A 24,268-nucleotide genomic window follows, 5' to 3' on the forward strand; every position below is an offset into this window, starting at 1 on the left:
AGGGCAAGACCCCACCTCTAATTTTTTTTTTTTTTTTTTTTTTTTTTTTTGAGAAGGAGTCTCACTCTTTCACCCAGGCTGGAGTGCAGTGGCGCGATCTCGGCTCACTGCAGGCTCTGCCCACTGGAGTTCATGCCATTCTCCTGCCTCAGCCTCCCGCGTAGCTGGGACTACAGGCGCCCGCCACCTCGCCCAGCTAATTTTTTGTATTTTTAGTAGAGACGGGGTTTCACCGTGTTAGCCAGGATGGTCTCGATCTCCTGACCTCGTGATCTGCCCACCTCGGCCTCCCAAAGTGCTGGGATTACAGGCGTGAGCCACCGCGCCCGGCCCCGACCCCATCTCTTAAAAAAAAAAAAAAAAAAAAAGGTATAAATTAACGACACAACATTTTATTTAAAAATTTATAGCACATTAGGCCAGGCATGGTGGCTCACCCCTGTAATCCCAGCACTTGGGAGGTGGAGGCAGGCAGATCACCTGAGGTTGGGTTGGGAGTTTGAGACCAGCCTGACCAACATGGAAAAACACTGTCTCTAATAAAAATACAAAATTAGCCAGGCGTGGTGGCGCATGCCTGTAATCCCAGCTACTCAGGACGCTGAGGCAGGAGAATCTCTTGAACCTGGGAGGCGGAGGTTGCAGTGAGCCGAGATCGCGCCATTGCACTCCAGCCTGGGCAACAAGAGCGAAACTCCATCTCAAAAAAAAAAAAAAAATTTATAGCACATTATTCATTTAAATTTGTGCTGGGTTTCACACTCTTTAAAATTTCCACAGATAACCATCATATTTCTTAGGATATATCAAACTAGCTAAGTAATCACATACCCAGGAAATGGAAGTTCTAGTCAAGCCAAAAAGTAAGTGCGAAGGTCTTGAGGTGGAAGTATTCTTGTTGTGTTTCAGAAACAGAATGGACATCTTTGCCCAACCCCGCTTCCTGGAACTGAATGAGTACGCAGACTGAGAGGGCATGCAGGACTTATACAGAGGGCCTTGCAGACTTATAAAGACTTTAGCTTTTACTTTGAGATAGGAAGCCATCAAAATGATTTTAAGAAATGACATGATCTGACTCAGGCCTTGAAAAGATCATCTGCTACTGAATTGAGATGACAAATTTTTGGCCTAATAACTTGTTATCATCCTTGACTCCTTCCTTTATCTCAAATCCTACACACGCAGTCTGTCAGCAAAATCTGTCAGCTTTACCTTCAAAACATATGCAGTCATCATTTCTCACTACTCAACAGCTCCCATATATGAATATGCTACGTCTGTCAAAAGTAGAACCCATGCTTTTAATACTTCCACATAATGAGGGAGGCTAATCCAGAAGGACTGCTCAAGCCCAGCAGTTCAAGGCTGCAGTGAGCTGTGATCATGCCACTGCATTCCAGCCTGGGTGACAGAGTGAGAACCAGTCTCTAAAAAAGTTAAAAGAAAAAAGAGGGCCGGGTGCGGTGGCTCACGCCTGTAATCCCAGCACTTTGGGAGGCCGAGGCGGGTGGATCCCGAGGTCAGGAGATCGAGACCATGGTGAAACCCCGTCTCTACTAAAAATACAAAAAATTAGCCGGGCGTGGTGGCGGGCGCCTGTAGTCCCAGCTACTCGGAGAGGCTGAGGCAGGAGAATGGCGCGAACCCGGGAGACGGAGTTTGCAGTGAGCCGAGATCGCGCCACTGCACTCCAGCCTGGGTGACAGAGCGAGACTCCATCTCAAAAAAAAAAAGAAAAAAGAAAGAAATTCAACACAGAAAGGCAATTATTTATCAAATGTTATCAAACAAACCCAAAGAAGTCAAAACTCCCTAAAATATGCCTGCAGTGCATTTGCTGCCTAGAGTTTAAAGCTGATAGACTTCAAGATTAAGAGGTAATTTCAAGGGATTAAATATTACAATGATTATATCTGAAAACCAAAAGCTTGGGCATTATTCACTCACTGAAATGAATTTAAAGAAACAGCCGGGCGCGGTGGCTCACGCTTGTAATCCCAGCACTTTGGGAGGCCGAGGCGGGCGGATCACGAGGTCAGGAGATCGAGACCACGGTGAAACCCCGTCTCTACTAAAAATACAAAAAATTAGCCGGGCGCGGTGGCGGGCGCCTGTAGTCCCAGCTACTCGGAGAGGCTGAGGCAGGAGAATGGCGTGAACCCGGGAGGCGGAGCTTGCAGTGAGCCGAGATTGCGCCACTGCACTCTAGCCTGGGCGACAAAGCGAGACTCCGTCTCAAAAAAAAAAAAAAGAAACAAACAAGAAGAGTATTTGGGTATCTTGGGAGTGTTTTTCAAACTCCACTAACTTTTATCTACCTTAGTCCTACTAGGTGCCATACGCTATGCTTAAGTGGTTTCACTTATTGTCTCATTTGTTTCATTCTGACAATAATCTTATTAGATTTAACTAATCACATTTTATAGATGAGCAAACAGGCTTCGAAATGTGATTAACTCTAAGACTATAAAATTAGTAAATAGAAGAACGTGGATTGAATGCAATCTTCTCACTCCAAATCTGCTACAGGATATCCATCTGCAAGAAAAGAACTCAGACCCTTACCTCACATCATACACAAAAATTAACTCAAGTGGATCACAGATCTAAATTCGAAAACGAACTATAAAATTCCTAAAAGAAAATGTAGAAGGAAATCTTTGTGACCTTGGGTTAGGCAAAATTTCTTAGATATGACAGCATGATTTATTTTTTTAAAAAAAGCTGGTAAACTGAACTTCACCAAAACTATAAACTTCTGTCCTTCAAAAAGGACAGAAGAAAATGAACACAAGACACAAACTACTACAGGTTACTATGATAGTACACATTCCTGCCACCTCTCTGGAAGCCACTCCTGAGTCTTATCTGCTGATCTGATTTGGCCTACCAGACTTCCAGATGTTGGAATTCCTTAGGTTCAGTCAGTCTTTTCCTTCTCTAAAATATTTTGGTATTTTAAAAAATTTTTAATTTTTATTTTTAATTTTTATTTTTTGAGATGGAGTCCCACTCTGTCACCCAGGCTGGAGTGCAGTGACACCATCTTGGCTCACTGCAACCTCTGCCTCCTGGGTTCAAGTGAGTCTCCTGCCTCAGCATCCCAAGTGGCTGGGACTACAGGTGCGCATCACCAGGCCAGGCTAATTTTTGTATCTTCAGTAATTTTATTCTGCATATTAGAGATGGGGTTTCACCATTTTAGCCAGGTTGGTCTTGAACATCTGACCTCAAGTGATCTGCCCAACTCAGCCACCCAAAGTGCTGGGATTACAGGCATGAGCTATGGCACCTGGCCTTCTTTTTTTTTTTTTTTTTGAGATGGAGTCTCACTCTGTCACCCAGCCTGGAGTGCAGTGGCGCAATCTCAGCTCATTGCAACCTCTGCCTTCTGGGTTCAAGCGAGTCTCCTGCCTCAGCCTCCCGAGTAGCTGGGACTACAGGAACGCATCACCACACCCGGCTAATTTTTTATATCTTCAGTAGAGACAAGGTTTCACTATATTGAACTCCTGACCTCGTGATCTGCCTGCCTTGGCCTTCCAAAGTGCTCGGATTACAGGTGTGAACCACTGTACCCAGCCTTTTTTTTTTTTTTTTTTTTTTTAAATAAAGATGGCTCTGTCATCTGGCCTGGGGTACAGTGGCATAATAATAGCTTACTGCAGCCTCCAACTCCTGTGCTCAAGGGATCCTCCCACCTCAGCTTCCCAAGTAATAGGGACCATAGGCATGTGCCACTGCACCTGGCTCCTACTCTAGATTCTTTCCCTGTGTAATTTATTATACTACTTAAGACTTTTAAGCTCCAGGCAGTATATCTGAAACCTGGTTCAATATCTTTACAAAGTTTAATCCTCCTCCAACCTTTCCAATTTCAGTACCACCAACTGCTCAAGTCAGAGCTACTACTAGTCAAACTACTACAGGTTACTATGATAGTACACATTACTGCCACCTCTCTGGAAGCCACTCCTCAGTCTTATCTGCTGATCTGATTTGGCCTACCAGACTCCCAGATGTTGGAATTCCTTAGGTTCAGTCAGTCTTTTCGTTCTCTAAAATCTTTTCTTTTTTAATTTTTTAATTTTTATTTATTTTTTATTTTTTGAGATGGAGTCTCACTCTGTCACCCAGGCTGGAGTGCAGTGGCACTCATCCTGACTATTCTCACTCCCTTATTGTCAACCTTCAACCTAACACCAAAACTTCTGAATGTCACATAAATCTGTGATTACATATAGTTCCTCTCCAATTCTCCCACTGACTTGTCCAAAAAAACCAACAATTCTCACCCAGAATATAGCAACAGCCCTGTAACTTCTTTGTACATCTACCTTGCTCTCCTCCAGCCCAAGCTACATCCAGAAAGGTGTTTTATTTTATATCTATATTTTGTTGTTGTTGTTTGAGAAAAAGTCTTGCTCTGTCACCCAAGCTGGAGAGCAGTGGCACAATCATAGTTCATTGCAGTCCCAACCTCCTGGGCCCAAGCAGCCTTAGCCTCCTGAGTAGCTGGGACTACAGGCACACACCAACCATGCCCAGCCAAATTTTTATTTTTGTAGAGACAGTGTCTTGCTATGTTGCCCAGGCTGGTCTCGAACTCCTGGGCTCAAACGATCTTCCAGCCTCGGCCTCCCAAAGTGCTGGGAATGCAGGCGTGAGCCACTAGAGATTGTTTTTCTTGAAGGCCCAGTGGCTCACGCCTGTAATCCCAGCACATTGAGGCCAAGGCAGGAAGACTGCTTGAGCCCAGGATTTTGAGACCAGCCTGGGCAACACAGCAAGACCTCATCTCTACTAAAAATAAAAAATATAAAAAATCAGCTAGGTATGGTGGCACACTCACCTGTAGTACCAGCTACTTAGGAGGCTCAGGTGGGAGGATTCCTTGAGCCCAGGAGGTCAAGGCTGCAGTGAGCTATGATCGCACCACTGCACTCCAGCCTAGGTGACAGAGCAAGACCTTGTCTCAAAAAAAAAAAAAAAAATCTGATTATGTAATTTCCCTGCTTAAAATCTTTGAATGTTTTCTCACTGCCCTTCATATATAAAAGTCCCTAATCACACTCATTACTTGTAACTTACAATCTGCAGCATGGTTTGGTGGTTAAGAATATAGTCTCTGAAGCCAAAACACAGTCTCAGAACCTAGTCCTGCTATATTAACTTTGTGCAAAGTACTCACTGCCTCAGTTCTCTCAAATGTGAGTAGAAATTGTTGTAAGGGTTCAATAAACTAAGATATGAAAAGTACTTAGAACAGCACTTCACACATATATCACTGTTTACTTTTTGTTGTTGTTAACTGTCCCTACATATCTCTGGCCTCACCATTCCCCACACCGTTGTGAGCAGAGCAAGAGCAAATAACCACCACCAAAAAAAAGCAAGCACTCAGCTGGGTGCAGTTACTCACACCTGTGATCCCAGCACTTTGGGAGGCCAAGGCAGGCAGACTGCTTGAGTCTAAGAGTTTGAGATCAGCCTGGCAACACAGCAAAACCCCATCTCTACAAAAAATGCAAAAATTAGCTGGATATGGTGGCTCATGCTTGTAGTCCCAGCTACTTGGGAGGCTGAGGTGGAAGGATCGCTTGAGCCTGGGAAGTCAAGGCTGCAGCGAGCTAAGATCACACCACTGCACTCCAGCCTGAGTGACAACATGAGACCCTGTCTTAGCAACAACAACGACAACAACAAAAAACAACAAAAAAAAGCAAACACATATACATCCGTGATATATGTGTTTGAAGCACTTTTCAGTTCCCAAATAACTGTTTTCCCTCTTTTAAAACATACGGTTAGTTCTCTCTGCCTGGAACTCTCTTCCAGCATCTTTCCATATGACTACTTCTCTTCCTTTCCATCTTAGTTTAAAGGTCATTCCCTCGGGGAGACATTTCCTATTCCCCTAGACTTGGGAGGCTGAGGTGGGAGGATGGCTTGAGTCTGGCAGATCACCCTGCTAAGTGCATATCCATACTATAAGTCTCTTAATATGCATTATACCAATTAAGTTACTTAATATCCATATCTTCCACTAGACCATGCACTCCATGAGAATAAAAATCCTGTTTGCTGTATTCACTGCTACATCCTTAGCAAAGCACCTAGACCATAAAGGGCATTAAAAAAAGATCTATTGAATGAATAAGCAAACATTAATTCTACATTTTAAAACATGTATATAGATAAAGGAGAACAGGCAAAATGAAACTTAAAATACTAAAAATTGATATTTTTCTTTAAATATTATATAAATTTTCCAGTTTTTATAATTTAAAAAATAAGCAGTATATACACCATGTAATGTGCTTTCCAAAGGTAAAAGAGTAACCCATGCCCTAATTAGTTTGAAGATATTTTACATGAAACTACTAAGTCACTGATACTATCTAAGTCACTAAAATCACAAAAAATTAGAATAGCTTCATGAAGATACCAACAAAATTGGAAGCAATTTCTACAATATAAACTATACTTACAAAGTTAGACTTTTTTACTCAACTATAGAACCCTTCACTGAAAAGATGACAATCAGTAACCATTTCTAACTCTCAAAGTACTGATATCCAATAAATCTAGTCAGTTTCATATTTATGTACTCTATATATTTCTTAAATTTCAAGAAGCTGCTGATTTTAAGAAGCTTCATGAATCAATAACCATATTTTTAGGGGTGAGGGAGCACTACAAGGTTAAATGTAAACATCAATTATGTTATTTCCTAATTTCAGAAACATTAAACTGGGAGGAAAGTATGCATCTCATGACCAAGAAAATACTGTATTATACCAACAACTCCTTCTAGAATCTTAGAACAGGAAAGTGAAATAGACATAAATTTCCAATTAGCAAGTCACAAGGGGAAAAGTAAGCCCCAGAAAGCAGTCCCAAGGCTAAAAATCTTGAGGGAAAAATTATACTCAGGCTGCCATACAGATTAATCAAACCTTACTTAGCTTGCCTGAACAGCAAAGTTAAAATAGATCAAAAATATAACTGCAATTCTGTTTTGTTAAAAAAGAAGGTGAGGGGGATAGGAATGTAGGAACGTGTTTCCAAGAAATATATAAGAACACTGATCTCAATCTTTAGGGAATTCTAAAATGACAACAGGAAGGAAGTTCAAGTTGTATCACAAAGATTTTCCCATTAATAAATTATTACATTTTGGGCCAGGCACGGTGGCTTACGCCTGTAATCCCAGCACTTTGGGAGTCTGAGGCAGGCGGATCACGAGGTCAGGAGATCCGGACCATCCTGGCTAACATGGTGAAACCCCGTCTCTATCAAAAACACAAAAAATTAGCCAGGCGTGGTGGCGGGCGCCTGTAATCCCAGCTACTCAGGAGGCTGAGGCAGGAGAATGGCATGAACCCGGGAGGCAGAGCTTGCAGTGAGCCCAGATTGCGCCACTGCACTCCAGCCTGGGCAACAGAGCGAGACTCTCTCTCAAATAAATAAATAAATAAATAATTACATTTTGACGATGATTGCAGCCTGTCAACCAAAGGCCACTGAACATGCTTATATTTTAAACAAAAGAGCCACTTCTAAGAAGGCAAAATTCATGCTGTAATCAGATTTTTTTTTTTTTTTTTGAGAAGGAGTCTCATTCTGTCACCCAGGCTGGAGTGCAGTGGTACAATCTTGGCTCACTGCAACCTCCACCTCCCAGGTTCAAGTGATTCTCCTGCCTCAGCCTCCTGAGTAGCTGGGATTACACGTGCCCGCCACCATGCCCAGCTAATTTTCTGTATTTTTAGTACAGACAGGGTTTCATCATGTTGGTCAGGCTGGAACGCCTGACCTCAGGTGATCCACCTGCCTAGGCCTCCCAAAGTGCTGGGATTACAGGAGTGAGCCACCATGCCTGGCCAAAACCATTAAATCTTACACCTTGTTATTACTTTTTTTAATATTTTAACGGCACTGTGTGGCTGCTGGGGCAAAAATTGTACACTTTAAATTACTATATATGAATTATATCTCAGTAAAGCCACCTAAAAATCCTGGAAGATCAAAATTAAGTATCTTGTAGAAGGAAATCCTTTCCTATTTTGCATAAAAACAGAACATCGATTAGTGGCAGTCCTGTGAAAATGAAAACCCTTTTCAATTAATAGATTTCAGTCAGCCGGGCGTGGTGGCTCATGCCTGTAATCACAGCACTCTGGGAGGCCAAGGCAGGCAGGTCATTTGAGGTCAGGAGTTCGACACCAGCCTGGCCAACATGGTGAAACTCCATCTCTACTAAAAATACAAAAATCAGCCAGGCATGGTGGCAGGTGCCTGTAGTCCCAGCTACTTAGAGGGTGCAGCAGGAAAACTGTTTGAACCCAGGAGGCGGAGGCTGCAGTGAGCCAAGATCACACCACTGCAAAAGATTTCAGTATGACAAGGAGATGATTTATTTGATATATGTGGCTATATGTTGACATAACTGGATATCCGTTGGCAGAAAACAAAGTTCCACCCATTCTTTACATCATAAACAAAAATAAGGCTGGCATGGTGGCTCACGTCTATAATCCCAGCACTTTGGGAGGCTGAGGTGGGAGGGTGACCTGAGGCCAGGAGTTCAAGACAAGCCTGGGCAACATAGTGAGACCCTATCTCTACAAAAAATTTAAAAATTAGCTAAGCCTGGTGATATGCACCTGTAATCCCAGCTACTTGGCAGGGGCTGAGGTAGGAGAATCAATCGAGCCTGGGAGGTTGAGGCTCAGGCTGCAGTAAGTCATGATGGTGTCACTGCACTCCAGCCTAGGCGACAGAACAAGACCTTATCTCAAAAAAAAAAAAAACAAAGGCCGGGCGCGGTGGCTCACGCTTGTAATCCCAGCACTTTGGGAGGCCGAGGTGGGCGGATCATGAGGTCAGGAGATCGAGACCACGGTGAAACCCGTCTCTACTAAAAATACAAAAAATTAGCCAGGCGTGGTGGCGGGCGCCTGTAGTCCCAGCTACTCGGAGAGGCTGAGCCAGGAGAATGGCGTGAACCCAGGAGGCAGAGCTTGCAGTGAGCCAAGATCGTGCCACTGCACTCCAGCCCGGGCGACAGAGCGAGACTCCGTCTCAAAAAAAAAAAAAAAAAAAAAAAAAAAAAAAAAAACAAAACAAAAAAAGTAATTTCCTCATGGATTTAATTTTTATTTTTCTGAGACAGGGTCTTTCAATGTCACCCAGACTGGAGTGCAGTTGTTTGAATATGGCTTACTGTAACCTCAACCTACTGGGCTCAAGCAAGGGGTGTCTCACCATGTTGCCCAGGCTTGTCTGAAACTCCTGGCCTCAAGCAATCCTCCCACCTCGGCCTCCCAAAGTGCTGGGATTACAGGTGTGAGCCACTATGACTAGTCCTACTCGTGGATTTAAACACTACATACAAAAGTAAAAGTATCTGAATATTCATGACTATTTCTATAACCTATGGTGGAGAAACCTTTCTTTTTTTTTTTTTTTTTTTGAGATATAGTCTCACTGTATCACCCAGGCTAGAGTACAGTGGCACGATCTCGGCTCACTGCAAGCTCTGCCTCCCGGGTTCATGCCATTCTCCTGCCTCAGCCTCCCGAGTAGCTGGAACTACAGGCGCCTGCAACCATGTCCAGCCAATTTTTTTGTATTTTTAGTAGAGATGAGGTTTCACCATGTTAGCCAGTATGGTCTTGATCTCCTGACCTCGTGATCCGCCCGCCTCAGCCTCCCAAAGTGCTGGGATTACAGCCGTGAGCCACTGCGCCCGGCCGAGAAACACTTCTTACGCGAATCAGGAAACTAAAAACCATAAAGGAAAATGGTGACAAGTACGTTTATGTTAAAGCAGTATATATCTGTAGACTAAGACACTGTAAACAAAATAAAAAGACAAATAAGATTGGGAGAAAATATAAACATGAAAAAGGATTAATATATCTTAATAAGGCCGGGCGCGGTGGCTCACGCTTGTAATCCCAGCACTTTGGGAGGCTGAGGCGGGCGGATCACGAAGTCAGGAGATCGAGACCACGGTGAAACCCCGTCTCTACTAAAAATACAAAAAATTAGCCGGGCGTGGTGGCGGGCGCCTGTAGTCCCAGCTACTCGGAGAGGCTGAGGCAGGAGAATGGCATGAACCCGGGAGGCGGAGCTTGCAGTGAGCCGAGATTGTGCCACTGCACTCCAGCCTGGGTGACAGAGCAAGACTCCGTCTCAAAAAAAAAAAAAATAAAATATATATATATCTTAATATAAAATTATCTTAAATAAGATATACAAAAAATATGCATAGGCAATTACAGGAGAGAGAAAAATAACAGAAATATAAAAAGATATACCACCTCATTAGTATAGTCAGGGAGGTGTGAATAAAAACAAGCTATTGGCCGGGCGTGGTGGCCCACGTCTGTAATTCTAGTACTTTAGGAGGCTGAGGAGGGCGGATCACCTGAGGTCGGGAGTTCGAGACCAGCCTAACCAACATGGAGAAACCGTGCATGCCTATAATCCCAGCTACTCGGGAGGCTGAGGCAGGAGAACTGCTTGAACCTGGGAGGCAGAGGTTGCGGTGAGCCGAGATCGCACCATTGCACTCCAGCCTGGGCAACAAGAGCAAAACTCCATCTCACAAAAAAAAAAAAAAGCAAGCTATGTTTTACTTATCAATTTGGTTGAAATTCAAAATAGCAAGTAATACTGATAATGTATGGTAAATGGGCACTAGTGGCCACCATCATTTTAGAAAGTAATATTTATACTATCCATTACAAACTTTTACATTTTACATACTCTTTGACTCCAAAAGTAATCCTACTTTTGAGACTCTTTTAGAAAAATGAAAGTACCAATAAAAAGATTATATGAAGATTTCCTTCATACTGACCAAAAAATATTTTTTATACACACACACACAAAATATATGTCTGCTATTTCTTAGTTAAAAGCAACCATGATCTCATATTTGGAAAGAGTAGGACAAAAACCCTACATAGAGAAAAAATTATGAATGATTACATACCAAATTGATAGTGCTAGTCATTTAAGGGAGAAAGGTTTGGAAGGGAAAAAAAAAGGAGAAAAAAATTATATATACACATATATATTCCTATTACAGAATCTGCATTAGTTTTACAATAAAACAAAAATCCATTAAAAACTTATTTTAAAAAGATTTGAGGCCAGGTGCAGTGGCTCATGCCTGTAACCCCAGCACTTTGGGAGGCTGAGGCAGGTGGATCCCTTAAGGTCAAGAGTTTGAGACCAGCCTGGCCAACGTAGTGAAACCCCATCTCCATTAAAAATATAAAAATTAGGCTGGATGCAGTGGCTCACGACTGTAATCCCAGCATTTTGGGAGGCCAAGGCAGGCAGATCACTGGATGTCAGGAGTTCGAGACCAGCCTGGCCAATGTGGTGAAACCCCATCTCTACTTAAAATACAAAAGACTAGCTAGGCGTGGTGGCGTGTGCCTGTAATCTCAACTACTCAGGAGCTGAGGCAGGAGAATTGCTTGAGCCTGGGAGAGGCAGGCTGCAGTGAGCTTGAGATGATGCCACTGCATGCCAGCTTGGGCGATAAAACGAGATTCCATCACCAAAAAAAAAAAAATTAGACAGGTGTGGTGGCGTGCACCTGTGGTCCCAGCTACTCGATAGGCTGAGGCAGGAGAATCGCTTGAACCCAGGAGGCGGAGGTTGCAATGAGCCGATATCATGCCACCGCACTCCAGCCTGGGCAACAAAGCGAGACTCTGACTCAAAAAAAAAAAAAAAAAAAAAATTATTGCATTACCATAATGGTAAAGGGGAAAGGGAGGTGAACAGGTGACAGTGAGTAAAGATTTGCTTATATCATCATCTAACCAATAGCATTCTTTATATGAGCTTATTTCCACTTTTAAGAGCACCCTGGGTCGGGCGCGGTGGCTCATGCCTATAATCCCAGCACTTTGGGAGGCTGAGGCGGGCAGATCACAAGGTCAAGAGATCTAAACCATCCTGGCCAACATGCTGAAACCCGCCTCTACTAAAAATACAAAAATTAGCTGGGCATGCTGGCACACACCTGTAGTACCAGCTACTCGGGAGGCTGAGGCAGGAGAATCGCTTGAACTTGAGGGGCAGAAGTTGCAGTGAGCTGAGATCACGCCACTACACTCCACCCTGGTGACAGACGAGACTCCATCTCAAAAAAAAAAAAAAAAAGGCACTCTGGTAAAGAACAGGTAAACAATGCAACTGTCATTCCATAATTTTCATAATTAAGACACATATGTAACAAAGAATATTGGCCTACAATCCAAAGTGCCAGTGAACCCCTTACGTTTACATTTTATGTGCATATATACACTTTCTGGGAAAGACTACAAAGGTTTCATCACATTCTTTTTTTTTTTTTTTTTTGAGATGGAGTCTCGCTCTGTCACCAGGCTAGAGTGTAGTGGCATGATCTCGGCTCACTGCAACCTCTGCCTCCCAAGTTCAAGCGATTCTCCTGCCTCAGCCTCCCGAGTAGCTGGGACTACAGGCGTGTGCTACCATGCCCAGCTAATTTTTGTATTTTTAGTAGAGACAGGGTTTTACCATGTTGGCCAGGATGGTTTAGATCTCTTGACCTCCTGATCCGCCTGCCTCGGCCTCCCAAAGTGCTGGGATTATGTTTCATCATATTCTTAATGAGGCCCATGACTACTCACCACAACTACCATTAAAAAAGTTAAAATCCTCTCAAGACACATGCACATGTGTTTCTGTTTACTGCAGCACTATTTACAATAGCAAAGACATGGAACCAACCCACATACCCATCAATGATAGACTGGATAAAGAAAATATGGCACATATACACCATAGAATACTATGTAGCCATAAAAAGGAATGAGATCGGCTGGGTGCGGTGCACTTTGGGAGGCTGAGGCAGGCGGAACACCTGAGGTCAGGAGTTTGAGACCAGCCTGGCCAACGTGTAGAAACCTTATCTCTACTAAAAATACAAAATTAGCCAGGTGTGGTAGCGCATGTCCGTAATCCCAGCTACTCGGGAAGCTGAGGCAGGAGAATCGCTTGAACCCGAGAGGCAGAGGTTGCGGTGAGCTGAGATCATGACATTGCACCTCCAGCCTGGGCAACAAGAGTGAAACTCAGCCGCAAAAAAAAAAAAAAAAAAGGCTGGGCACAGTGGCTCACGAAGTCAGGAGATCGAGACCATCCTGGCTAACATGGTGAAACCCCGCCTCTAATAAAAATACAAAAAAATTAGCCAGGCATGGTGGCAGGCGCCTGTAGTCCCAGCTACCCAGGAGGCTGAGGCAGGAGAATGGCGTGAACCTGGAAGGCGGAGCTTGCAGTAAGCCGAGATCGCACCACTGCACTCCAGCCTGGGCAATAGAGAGAGACTCCGTCTCAAAAAAAAAAAGCAAAAAAAGGAATGAGATCATGTCTTTTGCAGGGACATGGATGAAGCTGGAAGCCATCATCCTCAGCAAACTAACACAGGAACAGAAAACCAAACACCACATGTTCTCACTCATAAGTGGGAGGTGAACAGTGAGAACACATGAACACAGGGAGGGGAACAACATACCAGGGCCAGTCAGTGGGTTGGGGGGCAAGGGGAGGGTGAACATGAGGACAAGTAACTAACGCATGTGGAGCTTAAAACCTAGATGATGAGCCGGATGCAGTGGCTCACGCCTGTAATCCCAGCACTTTGGCAGGTCGAAGCAGGTGGATCACATGAGGTCAGGAGTTCAATATCAGCCTGACCAACATGGTGAAACCCTGTCTCTACTAAAAATACAAAATTAGCCAGGCCTGTTTGGCACATGCGTGTACTCCCAGCTACTCGGGAGGCTGAGTAAGGAGAATCGCTTGAACCTGGGAGGTGGGGGTTGCAGTGAACATAGATCGCACCATTGTACTCCAGCCTAGGCGACAGAGCCAGACTCCGTATCAAACAAAAAAGAGATAAAAAATAGACATTCATAGGTCGGGCGCGGTGGCTCACGCTTGTAATCCCAGCACTTTGGGAGGCCAAGGCAGGCGGATCACGAGGTCAGGAGATCGAGACCACGGTGAAACCCCATCTCTACTAAAAATACAAAAAAAATTAGCCGGGCATGGTGGCAGGCGCCTGTAGTCCCAGCTACTCGGAGAGGTTGAGGCAGGAGAATGGCATGAACCCAGGAGGCGGAGCTTACAGTGAGCCGAGATCGCGCCACTGCACTCCAGCCTGGCCGACAAGAGTGAGACTCTGTCTCAAAAAAAAAGAAAAAGAAGTTTTGATAGAAACTACAACAGGGTGGTGGCATGCACTAGTAGTCCCAGCTACTCAGGAGACTGAAACAGGAGAAAGGCGTGAACCCAGGAGGCGGAGCTTGCAGTGAGCCGAGATCGCACCACTGCACTCCAGCATGGACAACAGAGCGAGACCCTGACTCAAAAAGAAAAAGCCAAACACAAAAACCTAGGCTGAAATGAAGTGGGAAAATACGAAATTGGAATTCACATGTGAGAAAAGTAAGATAAATAGTATACTAAAAGTTGAAAATGGAAAAAATATGTATACAAATAAGGACATTGCTTATATACACTTCAAAAGTGTATTTTACATATTCTTACCTATGAGTGAAGTAATCCACTTTGCTACATTCTTTTTTGGAAATGAGGAAAATAAATAACTAAAATAATAACAAATACACATTATTTGCTTGCTGCATGGCACACATTATGCTAAGCACATTATACGTATTATCTTGTAGAATCCTCCAACTCTATGCTATAAATATTATCATTACTATATCACCACATTTTACAGTCAAGAAAACCAAAGACTGTAAGTATTTTGCTCAAAATTACAGTCAATAAGTTAGCAAAACTCAGATCTGAGCCTAATCAATCTGATTTCAGAGTCCATGATCTTAATGACTATTTGGGATTTTCAACAAATTGAGAGGAAATATACCAATGTAGAGGCTGAGAGATTCATTCATTATTAAGACAACTAATTATACATTTTTAGATCTGGCTAGATACTTATTATAATCAAGGCCTGATTAACTAGAATGCTGAGTGGGTTACATTCTAGTAAAAATTTTCTGAGTAACTAAAATATAACCAAATATTTTATTGACATTAATCTTTGCTAGAAATTACTTTTATAACAATAGTTTTTTGTCTAAGAAAAGTATTTTGAACATATTTCCATCTTTATTTGATAGAAGATCTCTAATTACAAAGGCCAACCTTATATAGCACTGAAGATACAGGAAATCATAAGAGAATGGGTTGAAAATTACCAATCCAAATTACAGTGCACTCATCCTGCTGTGTCATACGTTCATACGTTTGCATGTGATCTCCCTCTACCTAGAACGCCCTCTCTAAGTCTGAACGTCTCACACTTATCCTTTAAAGCCTGGCTCTTCCCACTTGTAGGAAGCCACCCTAACCTTTCCTTTCTCACCACAGATTTAATAACTTCTCCACCTTGGACAAAAATATTACGTAGTATGTATCGTAGTACGTTTGTTAACACAGGCAAATGTATTACATAATATTGCTGTAATATGTCTGTTAATATGCTCCTCCTATTAGAATTTTTTTTCTTTTGAGACAAAATCTCACTGTCACCCAGGCAGGAGTGCAGTAGCAAGATCTCGGCTCACTGCAACCTCCACCATCCAGGTTCAAGCAATTCTACTGCCACAGCCTCCCGAGTAGCTGGGACTACAGGCGTGTGCCACTGTGCCTGGCTAATTTTTGTATTTTTAGTGGAGATGGGGTTTCACCATGTTGGCCAGGCTGGTCTCGAACTCCTGACCTCGTGATCTGCCCACCTCAGCCACCCAAAGTGTAAGCCACTGCACCCGACCCGAGTTTTTTTTTTTTCTTTAGAGACAGGGTCTCACTCTGTCACGCAGGCTGGAGTAGAGTGGTGCGATTACAGTTTACTGCAGCCTCAATCTCCCAAGCTCAAGTAAGTCTCTCACCTCAGCCTCCCAAGTAGCTGGGACCACAGGTGGATGCCACCACACTTGGCGAATTTTTTTTTTAATTTATGTGTTTATTTTTTGTTTTGGAGATGGAGTTTCTCTCTTCTTGCCCAGGCTAGAGTGCAATGGCACAATCTCGGCTCACTGCAACCTCTGCCTCTTGGGTTCAAGCGATTCTCTTGCCTCAGACTCCCGAGGAGCTGGGATTAAAGGCATGTGCCCCCACACAGGGCTAATTTTGTATTTTTAGTAGAGATGGGATTTCTCCATGTTGGTCAGGCTGGTCTCAAACTCCCAGTCTCAGGTGATCCACCCGCCTCGTCCTCCCAAAGTGCCGGGATTACAGGCGTGATCCACCATGCCCAGCCTGAATTTTTTATTTTTTTAGTAACCAGGTCTCCCTATGTTGCCCAGGCTGGTCTTAAACTCCTGGGCTCAAGCAATCCTCCTGCCTTGGCCTCCCACAGAGCTAGGATTACATCTGAGATTAAAAAAAAACAAAAAAACAAAAAAAACACTGTATGTCTTTTCCCTACACCTAAGCACAGAAATGGGTATGGTGGAAGCACTGGAAAAATGTTAGTCGATGGAATGAGGAATGAATGAATACAAAACAAACAAATGAATGGCTTGTTAAAGTAAATTAAACTCAGCCGGGTGTGGTGGCTCACACCTGTAATGGCAGCACTTTGGGAGGCTGAAACAGGCGGATCACCTGAAGGTCAGAAGTTAGAGATCAGCCTGGCCAACGTGGTGAAACCCCATCTCTACTAAAAATACAAAAATTAGCCGGGCATGGTGACATGCACCGGTAGTCCCAGCTACTCAGGAGGCTGAAACAGGAGAATCGCTTGAACCCAGGAGGCAGAGGTGTAGTGAGCCAAAATCGTGCCACTACACTTCAGCTTTGGGGACAGAGTGAGAAACCGTCTCAAAAAAAAAAAAAAGAATTAAAGTCTGACCTACAGTTACTTGACTTTCTTCCTCTTAAAATTAAACACACAGGCCGGTGCAGTGGCTCACGCCTGTAATGCCAGCAGTTTGGGAGGCCAATGCGGGCTGATCATTTGAGGTCAAGAGTTCAAGATCAGCCTGGTCAACATGGTGAAACCCATTTTCTACTAAAAACACAAAAATTCGTTGGGCATGGTGGCTTGCGCCTGTAGTCCCAGCTACTCAGGAGGCTGAGGCAGGAGAATCACTTGAACCCAGGAGGCAGAGGTTGCAGTGAGCCAAGATGGTGCCACTGCATTCCAGTCTGGGTGACAGAGGGAGACTCCATCTCAAAAAAAAAAAAATTAAACACACAAACACACAAATAAAATTAACTTAAATCTCTAACTCACTGTGGTTTAAAAAAATGACTGCTCTTTTCTCTTTGATCTTTTTCATCTAAACTTTAACTTCCAAACCTGTGCTATCATTTATTTAGATGAAATCTCTACTTATGTGACATATGTATCCTCCAGTCTTTGAAAACCTTTATACTCTAATAATGTTTACCCAGTAATCATTAAACATGATTGATTCATGACCCCCAACCCCCACCACTTTCTCAAATGACTGAGTTATCGGTTTCTTCTTTCAAAGACAATCTTTTAAATTCTCTCCAACTCTCTTAAGCTTTTATCAGCAAATATTTAAACTCTGGAGTTTTCACTTTCAGAGTGCTGAATTTAAGAAACCTTGAGGAATGTGTCCTCCACATTTTAAAAAATGTCATTTATACCAAGAAACCATGATATAGCTACTTTATAATCTAATACACTGTCTTCCTACAGTCTTAGGGCAAATAAAACTGACTGAGAAGAGTCAGATATGTTATCAAGTGTGGAAAACAGATTGAACAAAATGTATAACCAGAAGATTAAGTCAAAGATTCATGACTTAGTTACTGTGGGACTATAAAACAAAAGATAAGTGATGAAACTTTCACTATTGATGAAACTCACATGCATCTGAGTTATAACTATCAATCTTTTGTGGTAGGAAAGAATATATTTCTAAATTCTACTTTATTAGCAACCACTTAAAATCTCTATCTTCATAACTTAATTGTAAATTTACTTCCTTTTTCTACAATGTTTGTATTCACCATGATAACCACATTCTGTGACATGGTTCACATTTCAGTATGCAACATATGCAATGGTAAGGACTTTCAAATGTCCACAGAGAATGCCTACAATTAGAATTTCAAAGTTTAAAACAACGTGCATTTCATTCTCTTCAATAGCAAGTTGATTTTATACCAATTTCAGCTACCTGTTCAACATTACCAGGGCCATTTGATTTCTTTGTGATGACTGGATCCCACTAGAAAATCTAGGGACTAAGGCCGGGCACGATGGCTCATGCCTGTAATCCCAGCACTTTGGGAGGCCGAGGCGAGCAGGTCACAAGGTCAGGAGATCAAGACTAGCCTCGCCAACATAGTGAAACCCCGTTTCTGAGGCGGAGCTTGCAGAGCCGAGATCGCACCACTGCACTCCAGCCTGGGGGACAGAGTGAGACTCCGTCTCAAAAAAAAAAAAAAAGAAAAAGAAAAAAAAAAAGAAACCCCGTTTCTACTAAAAATACAAAAATTAGCCAGGTGTGGTGGCACGCACCTGTAGAAGAGAGGCTGAGGCAGAAGAATAGCTTGAACCCAAGAGGCGGAGGTTGCAGTGAGCCGAGATCACGCCACTGCACTCCAGCTTGGGCAACAGAGTGAGACTCCATCTCAAAAAAAAAAAAAAAAAGGGAAAAAAAAATGAAAATCTAGGGACTAAAAACTAGAAAACATTTTTTAGCATCTTGTAGCTATGACTAAAAAACTGTAAGAAACCCTTTGTTTCTCTCTTGTGCGTTTGAAAAAAGCTGATAAGTTATTCTGAATAGCATAGGAACTGCTCTAAATGTTCAATGCAAACATCGAAAAGCAATGATGTGAACTATTCCTCATTTCTTCTTAGCTGGCACAAGGAATTCCCTATTGATAAGCAATATGGATTAGAAGTAGATGGTGTAAGTAGTTTAGTTCCAACTATGATCAGATACTTAAAAGTTATATAAACCTAACTATGAAGAAGTAATTCCTCACTTAACAGTGAAAAGAATGTAAACACTTAAGTATTTATGGATGAAATTATATAATAACTGGAAGATTTGCTTTAAAATAAGCAAGAGGGGAAGGAGGGACAGGGGCTAGTAGATATGGAAACAGTGTATTAACTGTATTGATAACTGTTGAAGCTGGATGTTGGGTCCATGAAGGCTCATTATACTATTCTCTTTATTTCTATATATGTTTGCAATTTGCCACATTAAAGAAATAAAAAGCTGACTGGGCATTGTGGCTCACATTTCTCAGCATTTTGGGAGGCCAAGGTGGGGGGACCACATGAGCCCAAGAGTACAAGACCATCCTGGGCAACATAGTAAGACTCCACCTGTACATCAAATTTAGAAATTAACCAGATGTGGTGGCACACACCTGTGGTCCCAAACACTTGAGTGGCTAAAGTGGGAGGATCAACTGAGCCTGGGAATTCAAGTTCAGTCTGGGCAACATAGCCAGACCCCAGCTCTAAAAAAGTAGAAATATAAATATGCATATATATGTGTGTATATATATATGTGTGTGTGTGTGTGTATACGTATGTGTATATATATATATTTTTTTGAGACGGAGTTTTACTCTGTCACCCAGGCTGGAGTGCAGTGGCGTGATCTCAGCTCACTGCAACCTCCACCTCCCAGGTTCAACTGATTCTTCTGCCTCAGCCTCCCGAGTAGCTGGGACTACAGGCACATGCCACCTGCGCCTAATTTTTTATATTTTTAGCAGAGACGGGGTTTCACCATGTTAGCCAGGATGGTCTCGAACTCCTGACCTCATGATCCACCCACCTCGGCCTCCCAAAGTGCTGGGATTACAGGTGTGAGCCACTGTACCCAGCCAAAAATATTTTTAAATGAACAAAATTGCCCAGGTGTGGTGGCTCATGCCTATAATTCCAGCAATTTGGGAGTCTGAAGAGGGAGGACTGCTGAAGTTCAAGACCAGTGGGGGCAATACGGTGAGACTCCATCTCTACAAAAAAACTAAAAATTAGCTAGGTGTGGTGGTATGTGCATGTAATCCCAGTTACTTGGGACAACGGAAGGACTGCTTGAGCCCAAGAGGTAGAGCATGCAGTAAGTTATGCTCGTACCACGGCACTCTAGCCTGGGTGACATAGTAAGACCCTGTCTCCAAAAAAATTTTTTTAATTAGATGGAAAAAAGTATACAACCTTGTCATCAACCTGTGTATGTCTGAGGGCAAATGACTAAAGACTATGAAAAGCAAATATAATACTACAATAAAAATTTCATAGATTTCCAAACATGAAAACTTAGATGTTCGATGAAAAAAATACAACTCTGAAATAGCAATAAGATTATTGGTTAAATTTCTGTCATCACTAGAAGTCATTATTTTATTTATTTATTTTTGAGACGGAGTCTCGCTCTGTCACCCAGGCTGGAGTGCAGTGGTGCAATCTTGGCTCACTGCAAGCTCCGCCTCCCGGGTTCACATCATTCTCCTGCCTCAGCCTCCTGAGAAGCTGGGACTACAGGCGCCCATCGCCATGCCCGGCTAATTTTGTTTTTTGGGTTTTTTTTTTGTATTTTTAGTAGAGATGGGGTTTCACCATGTTAGCCAGGATGGTCTCGTTCTCCTGACCTTGTGATACACCCACCTCGGCCTCCCAAAGTGCTGGGATTACAGGTGTGAGCCACCATGCGTGGCCTAGAAGTCATTATTTTAAAATTAATTTTGACAAATATCACATTCTGCCAATTACAGGCCTGATGAGGCAGTCACTAAAAAAGCGATTTCTAAAACATGAAATATGACTGTTATTAACTACGATGACGAGTAATAAGAAAATCTAGCCTCTTCATATGAAAAAATATAAATGAAAAAACACTAAAATTAATTTTAAGGAAAATAACAGAAACTAGCAGCATATCTCAAAACAAAACAAAAATGAACTAGTTGCATTTCCACCTCTTGCGGCACCCAGTTTAAAATACTACATGCTGCTGAAAAGGCTGGCCTAAGCAGATCTCACAGTAGATTATAGTGAGGTTGTATACTACCTTTAAAAGACTCAGATCAATACACATTATTCAAATAGCAATACAAAGTTATTTTAAATGGAGACCACCACCACCACAATCTTACACACAGACTTCTCCACTGTGTGCTTCCACATCGTCTTGGGCAGAAATGAAGGTGGCCAATTCAATATTAATAAAGCATGGAGGAAGACTCAGAATAAAGACTCAAGTGGAATTGCTAAATAAAGACACAGTACCTAGCAAGTTATTAAGAAGTGATGTGCAGGCGCGGTGGCTCACACCTGTAATCCCAGCAGTTTGGGAGGCCGAGGCAGGTGGATCACCAGAGGTCAGGAGTTTGAGACCAGCCTGACCAACATGGCAAAACCCCGTCTCTACTAAAAAAACAAAAAAAATAGCCGGGCGTGGTGGCACACGCCTATAATCCCAGCTATTGGGGAGGCTGAGGCAGGAGAATCCCCTGAACCCAGGAGGCAGAGGTTGCAGCGAGCTGAGATCGCGCTGTTGCACTCTAGCCTGGGCAACAAGAACGAAACTCTCTCTCAAAAAAAAAAAAAATTTAAAAAGTGATGTGTTGTATTCTATTTCACAATACAACTCAAGAGTAGAACATGAAAATCCTTTTCCTTTTTTTAAAGAGACAGTGTTTCGCGCTATTGCCCAGGCTGGAGTGCAGTAGCACCACCATAGCTCACAGCAGCTTTCAACTCCTGGGTCACGTAATTCCCCTGTCTCAGCCTCCAGAGTAGCTAGGATTGCAGGCGTTCATGCTAATTTTTTAACTTTCTGTAGAAATGGGGTCTTCCTATGTTGCCCAGGCTGGTATCAAACTCCTGGGCACAAGTGATCCTCCTGGCTCAGCCTCCCAAAGCACTGGGATCATAGGGATGAGCCACTATGACAGGCCCCAGGCCCCTTTTTCTACTTTTTTTTTTTTTTTTTTGAGACAGAGTCACTCTGTCACCCAGGCTGGCATGCAGTGGTGGAAATCGGCTCACTGCAACCTCCACCTCAGGGATTCAAGAGATCCTCCTGCCTCAGCATCCCAACTAGCTGGGACTACCGGCACACGCACCATACCTGGCTAATTTTTGTACTTTTAGTAGAGACAGGGTTTTGCCACGTTGGCCAGGCTGGTCTCGAACTCCTAACCTCTGGTGAGCCACCCTCTTCAGCATCCCAAAGTGATTACAGGTGAGAGCCACCATGCCCGGCGACATCAAAACCTTTTTACATAAACGCACTGTAGAAATATATCCCAAAACAAGGTAAGGAATATAAATGTTTGCCTTCTTTTCAAATCAATAGTTCCTTTATACAAAAACACCAGATGAGGCCAGGCGCGGTGGCTCACCCCTGTAATCCCAGCACTTTGGGAGGCTGAGGCGGGTGGATCACCTGAGGTCAGGAGTTCCAGACCAGCCTGACCAACATAGAGAAACCCAGTCTCTACTAAAAATAAAAAATTAGCAGGGCGTGGTGGCACATGCCTGTAATCCCAGCTACTCGGGAGGCTGAGGCAGGAGAGTCACTTGAACCCAGGAGGCAGAGGTTGCAGTGAATTGAGATAGCGCCATTGCACTCCAGCCTGTTAACAACAGCGAAACTCCGTATCAAAAAAAAAAAAACAAAAAAAAACCACAAGATGATACAAAACCTATTTTTTTAAAGTACAAAGCTGCATACAGAGTATAAACACTTTATGCTTATTCAAAGAGTAAGTAGTGGCAAAAACTCTTTGCAATTGTGTAACAAAATTTCAACTTCTAGGAATGTTTCCCTCTTCCTTGTCCTTTTGAGAGCTGCCACCATCAAACAATTCAGACTCAACTGAATTAGCATCTCTTCAAGCACGGAGACCATATATTATTGATTTTTGTGTCTCCTGCATAGGATTAAATCAGTGTTTGTTATAACTAAGCTAAACTCCAAGACAGGAGTTTCAAATCATGTCAGGCCAAATCCAAAACTGAAAAAAGACAAACCCACTTCTCAGAGTTTAGGAACAAAAAGATACTGACAAAGAACAAAGCCATAGATACTTGTGCTATATTATATTCCCTTATCACCAAATTCAGAGTCGTTTACTAATACTGCAGAAATAAGTTTGCAGATGATAAAAAGAATAAAAAACATGGACCCTAAAGTTCTCCTGTCAACATGTTCAAATACTACCATAGACTCCTTCATCTTAAACTCATACTAACATCCACACACCCGAACAACGAAAATGAAAGGTTTTCCACACACCTGAACAATGAAAGTGAAAGACCTAAATATAAATTGGCTCTATTTCATTACATTTTATGTTCCTAAAATCATATATATAAATCATGTGATTGTGCTTATGCTCATCTTCTAACTTGAGGGCCCAGTGTCTTTCATCAGATTCTCAGAAGGATAAGTGACCCCAAAAAATTTTAAGAACCACTCATCTAGCCTATCAAGAAACATCCCACTTTTCAGAAGAATACAGTTAAGTGGCTTAGTTTATGCATTCTTCCCTCATATTCATAGAGGGGATTCTTACTATATGAAATCAGTCTTGGTCGGGCGCGGTGGCTCACGCCTGTAATCCCAGCACTTTGGGAGGCCGAGGCGGGCGGATCACGAGGTCAGGAGATCGAGACCATCCTGGTTAACACGGTGAAACCCCGTCTCTACTAAAAATACAAAAAATTAGCCGGGCGCAGTGGCGGGCGCCTGTAGTCCCAGCTACTGGGCGGGGAGGGGCGGGCTGAGGCAGGAGAATGGCGTGAACCCGGGAGGCGGAGCTTGCAGTGAGCCGAGATTGCGCCACTGCACTCAGGGCTGGGCGAAATAGCGAGACCCCGTCTCAAAAAAAAAAAAAGAAATCAGTCTTTCAAAGGATTCCTTCAGCCCAGCCAAAAAGTTCCAACATCCACAGGCACATGTATTAACAATTACCAGAACCCAAAAACAGTTCTCTGGTTTTAATTCCACACTGCCTCCCTCAACTTAATACCTACCACTGTCAAAACAACTCTCCTCACGTTGTACTCAGGCTATTTACAGAGACACCTTGATTATCCTCACCCCAAGGCATGGACCATTTATTGAACAGGCAGTCGTCAAATATTTGTTGAATGAATGAAAAAGGATTCTTCCACAGATTTCAAGTTAAGCTGTCAGCACCCATGCAGCCGCTC

General features: G+C 42.9%; 1 protein-coding gene across 7 annotated transcripts in view; it reads right to left on the bottom strand.

Annotated features, from left to right (window-relative positions):
• Positions 1-24,268, bottom strand: part of ASH1L (ASH1 like histone lysine methyltransferase) — a 237,985-nt gene that overhangs the window by 211,287 nt on the left and 2,430 nt on the right. The window contains exon 2 of one of the 7 annotated variants that reach the window (XM_063626689.1): positions 23,629-23,758. The exons of 5 other annotated variants lie outside the window; for them this stretch is intronic. The gene's annotated coding sequence lies outside the window, so the exon portion shown is untranslated. Of the gene's footprint in view, positions 1-12,058; positions 12,174-23,628; positions 23,759-24,268 lie in introns of those variants that run through there. One more of the 7 variants, XM_063626690.1, reaches the window with a different exon arrangement.

This window comes from Symphalangus syndactylus, chromosome 12 (genome assembly GCF_028878055.3).
Source record: "Symphalangus syndactylus isolate Jambi chromosome 12, NHGRI_mSymSyn1-v2.1_pri, whole genome shotgun sequence".
Lineage (NCBI taxonomy): Eukaryota > Metazoa > Chordata > Mammalia > Primates > Hylobatidae > Symphalangus > Symphalangus syndactylus.